Source organism: Amblyomma mixtum, chromosome 1, assembly GCF_055824585.1.
Source record: "Amblyomma mixtum isolate Tamu chromosome 1, ASM5582458v1, whole genome shotgun sequence".
NCBI classification, from domain to species: Eukaryota; Metazoa; Arthropoda; class Arachnida; order Ixodida; family Ixodidae; genus Amblyomma; species Amblyomma mixtum.
In genome coordinates, this window is record NC_143012.1 from 54,868,063 (window position 1) to 54,881,532 (window position 13,470).

General features: G+C 44.3%; 1 protein-coding gene and 2 long non-coding RNA genes across 3 annotated transcripts in view; 1 reads left to right on the forward strand and 2 right to left on the reverse strand.

Annotated features, from left to right (window-relative positions):
- The window catches only part of LOC149366331 (uncharacterized), an 83,872-nt gene that overhangs the window by 42,345 nt on the left and 28,057 nt on the right, over window positions 1–13,470 (forward strand). The gene's annotated exons all lie outside the window — the stretch shown is intronic.
- LOC149366332 (uncharacterized) lies at window positions 7,141–9,357 on the reverse strand. The gene is made up of 2 exons (XR_016285151.1): window positions 9,145–9,357; window positions 7,141–7,255 (listed from the first exon to the last, which is right to left on the reverse strand). It is a non-coding gene; the product is annotated as an uncharacterized LOC149366332 (long non-coding RNA).
- LOC149366333 (uncharacterized) lies at window positions 10,342–10,938 on the reverse strand. Its single transcript, XR_016285170.1, has 2 exons — window positions 10,689–10,938; window positions 10,342–10,430 (listed from the first exon to the last, which is right to left on the reverse strand). It is a non-coding gene; the product is annotated as an uncharacterized LOC149366333 (long non-coding RNA).

The following is a 13,470-nucleotide window of genomic DNA, read 5'->3' on the forward strand; positions in this document are numbered from 1 at the left end:
GGGATAACAATTACAGTTCGCAGCTGTACAGAGATATGACAGAAATCCATATTCTCTTTATTTATTTTTCAGACGTTGGGCCACGTATTTCACATTAGAATGGAACATACCAGGTATCCAAGCTCAACGTTGCTCAGGACTGCCCACAGCAGGGTAAAACATATGACATGAACAGTTATGCACTGGCATTCTTTTTCTCTCACGGTATTGCAAAGGAAAAAGAACTGCCGAATAATATACTGGAGAAAGACGCGCATCTAAAAATTCATTTGTTTTTTTTTTTGCATTTATAAGAATTTTGAAGACGCAGTGAGACAAAAATACATTGACCTAAGCCACACTGCACTTTTTGCAACATTGAGATCTGTCATTAACCTGCTATTAGCTTCCTGCAGTCCAATTTGCCTCAACCTTGAGCGCTAGGACGCTTCCTATAGTTACTTTGCCATCTTTATTATCTTGCGCCCTGCGGCGTTTTCCTATCAATAATATCCCGACCGTTAGCCATAGGGACCACAGTTATGGTTTCGCTGCAGTGCCGTTAAAGGCGAAGTTTTTCGAGATGATTTTTACAGAAAACATTTTTGGGGGTGTCAGGCAAACGAGATGAGTGAATTATGTAGAAACACCAAACATACAAGGTGCGTGCGTTGGCGCAAATACCGGCTGGAGAGCCAGTGAGGTACCACAGAACACTTTAATTTCGAAAATCCTCACCCTGAACACTTTTCTCTTTTATTGTACGCTCCCTGTCCATATTCACTTCCTTTTCCTTCTTTAAATATGATATATTTTTTTCTACGTATACACAAAATTTTCAGACATAATGAAGTTTTTCATACAAAATCCACCTTCTATCTTCTCCTGATATATAAACCTTACCGCCTAACGGACAGGAATGTCTTCATTAGTATTTCGCATCTGCTACAAATTTGTCCTGACCATTACGATCACAAAAACAATGAATTCGAGGCTCGGGGTGACTAATGATTACTGCCATAAGTTGGTTTATATATTTTGAGCACTTTTTCTTTGAAGTTCTGACAACTTCTAATTCGCCCAAATGCCTTGTCTTATACTCCAAGTAAAATTTTGAACTGAGCAGGTTCGTTCAATGGAAACTTCATTCCGTACAGTTTATATGTAATCTCTGCTCCTATGCATTGCCCTGCCTATTTATTGGTAACGCTCAGTGAATGCGCAGCAATGCAGAGTACGAAAGTTTTGTTCATTGAACAAGACTACCTGAACAGCTTTACATCTGTAATGAACGGCACATTTGCTGTTGCACCCGCAGGCGGGTGCTGCATGGAATTTAGTTTGCACATTTTATGCACTAAACATTCAGGTTATTGCTCTGCGCGAGGAATGCTAGGTGATGGTTAGAAATACTCTCGAAAAACAATCTAGAATGGCACTTCTAAGAAAGAGAAGCAGATTTCTTTAAATGTGGATGGAAACATTCCTTGTAGCATCAAGTATTTTTTGCACGGAGTGTTTGTCAGGCAACAGCATGTGTAGCCCTTTTCACACTTAGGGGGACACTGGAATAGCGTCACCACTGTGTTTTGCGAAACGCTACTGCCGGCAGCCGGCGAGAACTGACGCTAAATTAGGATGAGCAATATGTCAAGCAAGCAAGCTACTTTATCCGATCATGTGCCTCGAGCCACCCATTGTCTCCGGTTGCCGGCAGTAGCTCTTCTCGAAGTGCGGTCGTCAGGCGCTTATAGTTTTCCTGTGAGTGTGAAAGTGGCTGTACATGTGTTGTGTGCTACGGCCCGACTCTGCATGCGACTAAACACAACAAATATAACCCTAGCTGCTGCTTTGTTCGGACTAGTTATAATAAACATCCCATGAATTACCGTTGAAGACATCTCTAATCGTGACTATTCGATTTAAACTGTGTGAAAATGATGAATGTAGTTTCCAGAACGTCGGGATATATTTTTGTCTTTTAAACCATACTGACGCCAATTGATGGAGCTTAAGCATTTTTCTGCTCTCGATTATATTACTGTCGCACGTCAAGAATTTCAAACGAAATGCGCTGAAACACCGCACTGCGGGGGAAAAATGTTTGCCGGACGCGAGTTGTTGTAAACACGTTTTGTTGTAGCTCTATCTCGCTACGCATTCGCCTGATATTCTTGCCTAAAGGAGGAGTTTTTATGTCTTTAACATCCTCATGTAATATAAAGCGTCTGAATAGCAAAATGGAGCCATAATAAACATCTTTAAAAGAACTTACGTCCCGCAAACTGTTGCCACCGATAGTACATCTCTGGGTGTTGTTATTTAATATGTAAGACCACTCAAGATTTTTGCCATAAACAAACAATGAACGTCAGTGATTACGTAAATGATTTTTCTGTTTTATACGCCAAAGTCCAGAAGTAAAAAGCACCGTTATAATGAAGTGGTTCAAGGAGGGGCGATAGTATCTGCAAACCATTTATAAATAAGAATAATCTCCGAATAGTCTATACGTGCTCTCTATATTAACATGGTAGCAGATGCACGAGGAAAAATAAACAAAAAATGTTCCAGACGCCGTTCGTGGCCATTATTTATGAGTATTTCCAAATCTGCATGTTAAAATTTTATTAATGGTATGTGTTCAACTTTTGATTTCTATATGCGACCTAAGTTTGCATGAGCTATTAGGTTCGTCTTTAACAAAGCCACCTTTCTGACTTTAACTCAGTCTTATTATTTTGCGCAAATGTTTGGGGATCATGTAAGAGCGGATCAGCAACAAGAAAAACTGCGTGCAGAAATTACCATGAAAAAAAAGTTGAAATGGTTCGCGGTAATCGTCATTTATTCTTTGTATGTGCATATGCAGCTGCCGTCCGTGACTACTAGCTACTGGCGGCACAACAGCGTAGTGTCATGGGATGGTGGGGGGGGGGGGGTGCAGGTCAGTAGGTATTTGAAGTTGAAGCAAGAGGGTTTAATGGGAGCTGTGTACCCAACCTCCAGGGTTAGACCACGACTGTACAGTCACGTTTCACGCGCGGAGTTTAAGGTGCCTTGCTTCATCAGCTTTGGATAGTGATATGCGGACAATACTGGTTGTGTCGTGAGCCGATCGAGCCGCATCGTCAGCTAAGGCGTTGCCAAAAATGCCACTATGGCCGGGTACCCACTGTAAGATGATTTCGTGATCCTGTTCGATTGCCTGGTGTTGCAGATGTCGTGCCTTCGCTACAAGTTGCTCATGGTCGCTATGGCTCAAGGCAGATTGAAGACATTATAGGGCACCTTTGGAATCACAGAAAACAACCCATTTTTGAGGTGACTGTTGAGAGGTGTACTTTACCGCCGCAAAAAGTGCGTCCATTTCAGTTCCTCTAGAGGTCTGATGCAAAATTTGTTTGTGAATTTTGGTCTACCTCGCAGGAACGACCCCGGCTCAACAAGAACTAGTATAGGTTACCGAGCCATCCCTATAGACGCAAGTATGGTCCCAATATTCATAGTGTAACATGAACAGTACCATGTTTTGATGGTTGGCGTTGATAAATCAAATTTCTTTGCTTCAACGAGGTAACAAGGAATGACAAAATTTTTCTCTCCATGACCTTTCCCACGCAACTCGCCAAGGTTGTTGGCCTGTACAATACGAGCTCTAGTGAGACATCTATGGTTTTTAGTAGGGGTATCAATCGACTCGATTTCCATTCGTGAAGAACAACACCGTCGAGCCAGTAGTAGTTTTAACGTTTGAGGAGCTCTTCTTGCGCCACGTGGCCGAAGTGCCATAACGCGGCATATATGATTCCACCTGGCACAGGTGAAGACCACCGCCGACATCCCGCAAGAGCAGCGCCGAGTATCTCACGAGAAAAAAAGGACACCCATAGCTGACTCCCGTGAGGCAAGACTAACATGCCGGGAACTCGAAGCAGTCGTTACACTCACAAATATCTTGGTGATGCCCGTAGCTACCTCAAGCTAATGTCGATGTTGATAGCACAAAAGGGACTAAGGGGCAGGAGTCCTTGTCAGTACCATGTAGCCAACCAATACGAGAGAAATGTTCCTTCTGCAACTGAGCGCCACTTCGGACCAGTCGGAGTCGCAAACAAGGTCATATGTAGGTCATAGTTCGGATCTATACTCACAGCGTATGGCCGCTGAAGGTTTGGCGTCAAACGCGCAACGAGCATCGCTATAGTATATATGCAGCAAAACGTATCGGTCTTTCTACCACACCACGCGTCTGTCTTAGTTGCTTATCTCAATGCTATGGAGCACACATAACCAAACCTGCGTATTTGAGTCCTTTGCACGTTGGCGGGCGTCACGCATTGAGAGCGATACACAAAATGGAATGTGTAATGGAGTGTGGGCTATGCTTCGTCCCGGCAACACGATTTCCTCGTTGATATTGTAACGTGGCGGCCAGCCGAAGAATGAGGCGTGGTGAACCATGAACAAGAGATGATTTTAATGGCCGCTGGCCTAGCGCGAGCGCTCCGTCCAGCGCCACTGCCAGCTTCATCTTCGTCACACTACCCGGGGCCTCCGAGCGATCGTCCCGATAGGTGACGAACAGACGCGCGAAATGGCGATGATCTTGAGTGGAGGGTTGAACAGTATATACAGGATGGTGCAGTGCTGGCCGCCACAGTGGATGAGATAATCGAAGGATGAGTCCCGGTCCACGAAGCATCCGGGCCGGAGGGTGCCAGGAGCTGACGGCCGAGGTCCTTGGACGCACCGGACGGCAGGGTCAGGGAGGCGGTGTCTTCACGTGTGGGTCTCGGGTCGGTCGGGTCTTGCGTCGGTCGGGTGTTGGGTCGTCGTGTCTTATGGTCCGGGCGGGGGACGGGGCTGGGGTGAGCGGCGAGGTCGATTCAGGGCGGCGGGGCTGGGGCATGGCCGGGCGGCGCGGACCAGCCACTCACGACCGACGCCCACGGCAGGCGCAGGACACCGAAGCTCCGGGACCACGATGGCGATGAAGGGTACCCAGCTCCTCACACCAAATGTAACGTGGCGGCCAGCCGAAGAATGAGGCGTGGTGAACCATGAACAAGAGATGATTTTCATGGCCGCTGGCCTAGCGGGAGCGCTCCGTCCCGCGCCACTGCCAGCTTCGTCTTCGTCACAATATTTTCCGTTACTGCGCAGCTGTCGAAAGCGCACACGGGGCGCTTCAGTAAGGGCACAGCTCTTCGTTTAGCGTACGGAAGCTGCATAACATTCTGCCGGAAATAATGACGAAAAGCCCGCGTCATGTTCGCTCTCTGGCTCGACGTCACATTGAGCCTATGTTCTGTGCCCTCGAAGAACGATGTTCACCTCAGTTGGCCACAAGGTATACACACGGTGTAAGCATGAAATTGCACTCAGTTGTTAACATAACGGATTTCATTAATGTCTTGAGAGGTAAAAGCATTGCATAGCGTCGCCAGCTCAAGCCGCTGTTTCGCAAATCAAGTGGTAATAGATATTATGTGCAATCTTTCAAAAACGGTGGTTCTCTTACATGCCAAAGAGCTCCGTTTTAGTCCTTCTAGAAGTCTTTCTATTCCAGAAAAAAATTCCCGTCGCTGTTGAGACGCCTCTGAAGTTCAGCCTCCTAAACCACCTTTGTTTATTTAATGTTTATTTTAAGCCACAACTGCCACACTGTGCTAAGAGTCCTCAGTCGTTAAGTGAAGTGTGCAAAATAATTGTCTGAACTAGACGCCCACTTGCGTAAGTACAGGACGGCGGTGTATAAATCTCTTGTGAGCTACTGTTCATAATCTAAAACATATTCTGTCTCACACGCATGCCCGTGACAATGGGCTATAATTTTATGCGAAGCATATTAACGTAGGTTTCGGGCCTTCGCGCGACGCCCGGCGGTGGGCACCATTGACCCCGAAGTGGGGTCACGTGACATGACGTCACGTGGTGACGTCACACCGGCTGCAGATGGGGCCTTATATCGCGCCGTCGGTCGCCTCCCGGTGGTGGCCGCCACGCTTCGGTTCGCGCCGTCGCGCGCGACGCGGCGGCGGCGCCACCATCGCTGCATCACGTGATATGTGACGTCACGCCAGGGATGAAGCGGCTACTTAGCCGCATCCACACTGAGGCAGCTTCTTAACATGCTTCGCATCCACTGGGCTTAACCTTGATAAGCCTCCAATTTTTATTGGTGATTTCACTTTATAATTGTCGGCCTAAAAGTTGATAGCTGCTGCTGGATTAAAAAAAAGGCGGCCTTATTACAAATAACTGGACCTGTGTGTCCCTCAACCCACAACGCAATCATTTCTGGAACACTTCCTATTACGGAGAGCCTACAGAACAAAAAAATAGCAATGTACATCTCACTACTGATATAATTATTAGCGAACTTTGCGTCCCTGAATATTTTTAATGTCCAATCGGTTACTGAAACGGGATAACAATTACAGTTCGCTGCTGTACACTCTAAGAAAAAAAGGTGTGATCTTAGTCTTTTTGAGGGGTAAAACACTTGTCGCTGAGCTGACACCTTTTTGGGGGTAAGGTTACGCTGTATCTTGGAGACTAAGTATTTATGCTCTCGCACATAGAGTAATGTTACGCTCTAATAGCCTAAACTTGCACTGACATAAGAAGAGTAACTTTAAACCAGTTAGGTATAACATTACGCCGTTCTAAAAGGGGTAAATGTTAGCCTGAGGAAAGCATAAACATATCCTAGCATGCAAGGTGCAAGTTTGCACCTTTAGCAGGTAAATTTATGCTACGTATAGAAGTGCAAAGTTACTTTGTCAAAGACTAAACTTATACCGTCATAAACAGAGCAAAGTTTGCACCCCTGTGGTGCAAGCTTATACCCTTACATGATGGATAAAGTTACCCTTCTAGTGGTACAAAGTAATGCCCTACTGCAAGGGGTATCTATGCACTACTCGGTGGTGTATTTATACTGTCCACACGAGAGCATTATTACCCTTCTGTAGCGTAAACCTGCCCACTGAATGCAGAACTAAAGTTGACCCATATGGTAGAAGCCCGAGTCTTTCTGGAAGTGCAGGCAGTGTCAAAATGTTGCGACGAATCTTTCATGTGAGATGGTCTGTGTCATTGTGTGTTCAGGTGCAGGTACTACTGCAGAATGTACACAAAGAATTCATAAACGAATGGGAGAAAGAAACATACCGTCATATTTATTTTGCCACATGCTACACCATATTACAGCAATGACCCTGGCAGTCTTCTTCATACAGGTGGAGGCAGTATGTACCATGTATTTGACCTGCACAGAGAAGAAAACATATAATGAATTTTGCAACCACAAAGCTCAGACGACGTGACCATGGGCTTAGTTAATTCAGGTCTAAAAGTGTAAACCACACAAAAGGCAGGGATAAATGGAAATGCATGAAAACAATGCCACAAGTGCAGGCTTCTGTTTATTATTGAGAACCAAAATCAGAAAAGATATGCAGGAAAAACAAAACATGTCCTAAATGGCAGCTACTTAATCACTCACATATGCTGACATTATCACAAGCACACTGGCTTCTCAGGAAAAATCCAGACTATTGTGCCCAGCTGCACGGTCAGGCTGTAGGCATTCCGGATGCCAGACTAAGAAGAGGGTCATATCGAGAAACAGAAAAACATGTGCATGAAATGGAAGCTACTAAAAGGTGATACTAAAATGAAATGCCGTTTAACAAACCCTTCCCTCCATTCTCGTGTTTTTATTTCTCCGTATCTAGAGTGGTTAAGGTTTCATGCAGCCCTTGCTATTAGCAACAATATGTCTCTGGTCTCTGATGCCATTATATGCTTTGTTGCCCATACAGTGAATTTTCTTCCTAAAAGGGAAGTGTAGGTGATTATCTGAGCATCAATGAGTGATACTTCCAACTGTAATTTTCCCTGCATATATTACCTGTGAATTCATTTCCCATTAGCAAACAGCAGGAAGCTTGTCCCTGTGATGGCATTTTTGGGTGCATTCCATTGTCACAGCTTTTCGATACAGTTTAAATACCTGGTGAAAGGCCTATGCACAAAGGCTATGCACTATAAATGTTAGTGTACCACTCCTGGAAAACAAAGAAAAGCTTTCGGCTAAATGTGAAATAATAGCAAGGGCAACTTACACATCTAAAGAATTGTCTCCATGCATGAGGTAACGTCATACCCAAAAAATTATTTGGACCACATTATAATACAGATACTTTTTATTCACGTTCATAGCCTGTTTCATACTACTACACCTCTACATTATGCCTGTGCAAGAAGCTTTGGTTATGGACTGGCCTTCACTGACAGACTACATTAACTACACAAGCAGCATAGAACAGTCTCCTTCTAAAGCACTATTTTTGCTTGAGGAAATTACAAATCTCGTCTTTTTATTTAGACAGTGCTGCTTCATCCAATGCTTGCAGCATATGCAGCAGCAGTAATTCTCATGAATTACATTTTGCTGGCACAATAGAATGTTACCTTTACACATCTTTTCAGATGCTTAGCATAATGAAATTGTAAACACTGACTGACAGCATTCAAGAATGGCTATTAAAACAGTTGCCTTCCATATCTGCTGTCACATGCAGGGAACGTGAGCTTAATTAAATTTTAAGTTCACTCTGATGTGAAATAAAACTAATATGGATTCATGTGAGTAGTTGGAAATTATTCACATCAGTGAACAGCACCTTCCTACTCAAAAAGAAAGTGTGAACAGTGCAAAGAAGATTAACAGCCTCACGTAGCTGCATATCACATTAAGCTTCACATGCATAAACGGTGCTAGTCATATTAGCTTGGTAGCATGCCACCCTGCCAAGCATTACCATAATTGTTTCATTTTTTTCTGACGTCAGCAACATGGATTGTAGGCAGCGCCTCTCAAACTAATTCAATATGAAATCTTTGCTGAAGTCCAGCCTACTTTTGCAGAAAAAAAACTGCATTTATACTTCATGCCATAAAAAGTGGTCACAATTAATCAAACCATTATTCAGAAATTCTTCCAGAACTAAGTCCTCGAAAACATTGAAAAGCTCTAAAATCTCTGTAATAGAATGGCTGCAGCTGTGCAACATAGCATACTATGTTCACGGATGGACATCAAGTGATGATGAACTTGCAACAATGTCCCAATTACATAAAAAACATACATACCACACACATCTAGTCCCGGCCACTTGTACGGTTTTGAAGAATCCAGGCTGAACTTCGGTGCTAGGAGTGACAATGGTTGTGCACCTTTGCATCCCTCCTTCTCCCAGGTGCACTGCAATAGAGGCGTCATTTATAGCGTTAGTGTAATGGTTAGTGATAACTTATATGTTCATTAAACCACGTAATGGCAGCACACATGCTCAAAAAACTACAGGAATATTTTGAAAATAACAAACCACTTTTTATTCCAAATTTTATCCATTACAGCACTTGCCACATATTTATAAGAGGCATAATTGATGCAATGCACTGGCACAGTAAGCCTACACAAACTTCCACAGCACAATGGCCTATTACCAGTGAATTGCCACTAAGTGCCTAACATAATTAACATATTTTCTAACAGCCACTGCAGAAAAAAGAAAGAACTATACTGCTACTGCTTACGAGATTGACAGTATTCATTACAGAATTTTTTTTTCGTTGACAGATTACAGCAGTGCAACCAAAATCCTTATTGTTCTAAACAGAAAAGCTTAGATACTAGCGTATTCTTCTATTCAACCTCTTAGAGCGACATCAAACCTAAAGTCTCCCTCTTTCACAAGAGAATACAAGAGCACAAAAAGAGGTGACATATACTGTACGCTTTTGTGAGCTAATGTTTGGCCACCAACTAACCCCGACCTTTTCACTAGTAAAAAGAACTAAACAAGTTCACTTTTCTCTATTAGTTCTCAGCCTGAGTCAAGAGCCAGTTACATATCAACTTAACACCATTAGCAAGCGCATCTTGCCATTCGAATGCAGTAAAACTGCTGGCATGATAAGTCACATTCTGGGTTAGCAAAAATATTGCAAGGTGTAAGCGAAAACGGCCGCATGCCAGGAAGCGCAGAGCACAAATGAGCTGCTAATTTCGTGCCTATGCATAAATAAATTTCACGTTTACTGTTTTATCGTTTGCTTGCTAGTCCGTGATAAAGAAAAAAAAATTGACGCCGTCCATTCGCAAAAAAAAAAAGCGGCCTGGCAGAAGGAGTTGCCTTGCAGCGCTAAAATTATAAAGGGATTATGGTCCAATAAGAATCACATATACAGTGCTGCAGTAGATGTGAGCACTGCGCGCAGTACGTGCCACAGAAGCGCGCACCCTAATTTACTCGCCCCTTTCTGAACGGAGACTGCGGCTTGGACTTACTGAATGGTCGTGAGCAGGGACAAATACTTGGCGTTGAAGAGACGACCGGCAATGTTCTTTCGCACGGCAGACGAAGGATCAGGGCCTGCAGCGAAAGAAAGCATGAGAAAGACGCCGGCAGATTGCGCCGCTGCGATCGTGTGTTGTACAGACAGATTGCGCCGCTGCGATCGTGTGTTGTACACGATAGGCTCCCTCCGGCCGCACGCGACCGGCTCAAAACAAGAAAATAGCAACAAGCAGCGGCTCGCGCACACAATCCATGATAAAAAAATCTGTACTGAACACACCATAACTTGATGGCAGGAAACAACCCGTATGACCAAACGAAAATGTCACTTACTTGTACGGTTGAAATTGGGCGCAAAGAATCCGTACGATGAGGGCGCCGCGACGATCTGGCGTGCGCTGTTTCTTTCAGACGTTGACTCATTCGCGAAGATGTCGCCCACTGCAGCGTCACACATCGATGAAGCTTGCACGATGAAGTAATCGCTGAACAGAACCTAAACGCACACAGGCCCGTACTACAAGATGAAAAGAGGAATGCGCGTCGCGACTTGCACGACGGCACCCAGGCGCGGTAAACAGCGGCTTCGTCTTCGACTCTACGCGAGCGGCCATTCCAAATAGACAGGCACGTGACCTGAAGAGAGAGAAGGGAGAAACCACGAGAAACTACAACCCATCGCCAGCCATCGCTTCCAAAGCTTGCTTCGCACCATAGAGGAATTACAGAGGAGGTTTTCCTTCCTCCATGCTTCGTGCCTGCCTTTCATTCCGCCGGACCCGCGCTTCCCCTCTTTTCCTTTTCTCCGCTGACTGAAAGAACGTCTGCGTTCCCAGTAGTGTCCCAAGGTCAAGCCGCCCGCACGCGGGCGGCAACCTTTGGTCGTTGCAATGTGCTGGTAGCTTATTATTTTTGCATGCGCCTCTCTGCCCTTGTGGCATGTATTTTTCCGCGCTTTCGGCGTGCGCACAACTCTTCTGTTATCGGAGACAACGAGCGCGGCGAGACTCGTCTTGTCATTCCTTGCAGTATCCCTTTGAAGCTTTTAATGCAGCCAGCTATTACGCAGTATGAATTACGCAGATGCTGCCGTAAATGTGTGGCGTATGCAACAGAATAGTTTTCAGAGCAGCTGCAGCTTAAAGTTACGAGCATCATTCGGAAGTTCTCGTCAGCTCTCATTTACTACCGCGTACAGAAGGCACTGCGAAATATATATCAATAAACTGCCCTTCCTGTACTTCTAAATCAGTCATAGAACCAGCTAAAAAAGCGATGTAAATGCTGCAGCATTATTGATTCAATGTCAGGCACAGTAACAGTTTTAAATACTGATATTGCCGCGTGATATTGCTGCGAGAAATTTCAACTTTCTTTTGTGCTTATGGGGCCGCACGTGTGAGGAGAATCCGAAGAAAGAAAAACCGCTCTGTTCAAAAATAGTTTAACTCAATCGAAATAGATACAGCTGTAGAAATATTGATTTAATAAAGCCGCATCGAGTGATCAGAAGCGTCAGGCAAACAAAGGGGATTCACAACATTTGAACATTTGAGGAAGATGGCGCAGAAGAGGGCTTCAAACGACAGTCGACAACTGCTGATGCAGCAGTCCTCACCTCTCATCGTTCCAGTGTTCGCGAAGTTCTCAAAATATTTTCAAAATGGGTCAGCAGAGCAGAAATGGAGCACTGCCAGCGCTATGCCAGCAAGCACTATTATACGCGCTTTCATTTTATTCAATATAGGCAGTTGCCACCGCTGGATTTATGCTTTTGTTAAAGATTGGTTCGTCAGTGCGATACAATGTGTCCTTTAGCTCAGTTTTATTTGTGCGTACAAGACAAAAGTCTCAGTCATCCGAAGCAACTTACGATGATGAAGGAAAACCTGCCAGTTTATACACCGTAGTTTCATTTATTTTCGAGCTTGGGTCTTCGGGCTGCGTCTATCTAGTGCAATGTACTGTTTAGTGCTTATCATTAGCCTCTAAAAGAAAGAGTTATTTCCTGACGCATGAACCATTCCATAAGAATTCACAATGCACTGCCTCAATATAAGCGCCTTGATTACTGTTTCCTCTGGCACCCGGTTTGTTGCGGAATTCGATGCTTCCATAGCGCTACAGTTCGAAAAAAAAAATTGGAGGCAGTCAACTTCATTTCTGAATATCAGTACTATACTTGACTGCATTAAAGCTGCGCGGAACAACCTAAAAGCTAAAAGTTACGCACACGTACACTGAGTTTAAGCTAATTTCTGCTCTTGTAGGCGTGCAGCACAATTTCATACGCAAGAGAAGTTCGAATAGACTTAAATCGCGTTGGTCACCTCGCTCCCTGTTTATCAATTTAAAATAAGCTGAAATTGAATTGCTTCTATGTGAAACACTTGTACGCGCCAAAACATGATCAGGAAATGCAGCTATCTCGAAAACTGATTACTATGGGCTTCGCTATCTTGTGCCGAGAGAAAGGATCCGTACACTTGTTGGAAAGGAAACGCAGAAATGTCTTTTACACTGCGTTGAGGAGTTTCCGAGCAGATGTACAAATGCTGGTGATCTCATAGTAGACCAGCAAAAGTGCGACTCTGAGGCCTGGCTCGTGTCTTGGTAAAAGTGCTCTAAACAAAAATGTACCTATATATATGGAATGGTCAGGCCACGTTCACAACTCAGTTCAGATGCAGAATTATTCCTTCCCTAGTTTCTTGCATTTTTGTTTTTCAGCGTTGTCAGTATTAGTGGTGAAGATCACGCGTTTATCAGTGAGTAGGGCTCTTTTTTGTTGTTGAAATGGAGCAGAAATATGAGAGTACAATTTATTCGGGATTTGCGTTACATTGCATCTTCAGCTAACATAAAATTACAGCGTCAACAATCTCGCTCGTTCGTCTGATTTTGATTTATTAACTTGTATGCATGTTAACCTGAACCCTTTCTGTTATTCGCCTGTTATTTGCTCAGGAACATGTGCCACAACGAGGGGTTATTCGAAAAGCAGTGCACGTTATTCGAAATTGTACGGAGGGAATTAACCGCCCTGGTACTTATCGTACGCTATTAGAAAATGAAGCGCGGACTAATAGAGCTTACGCTGGCTGTGAAGCAAAAC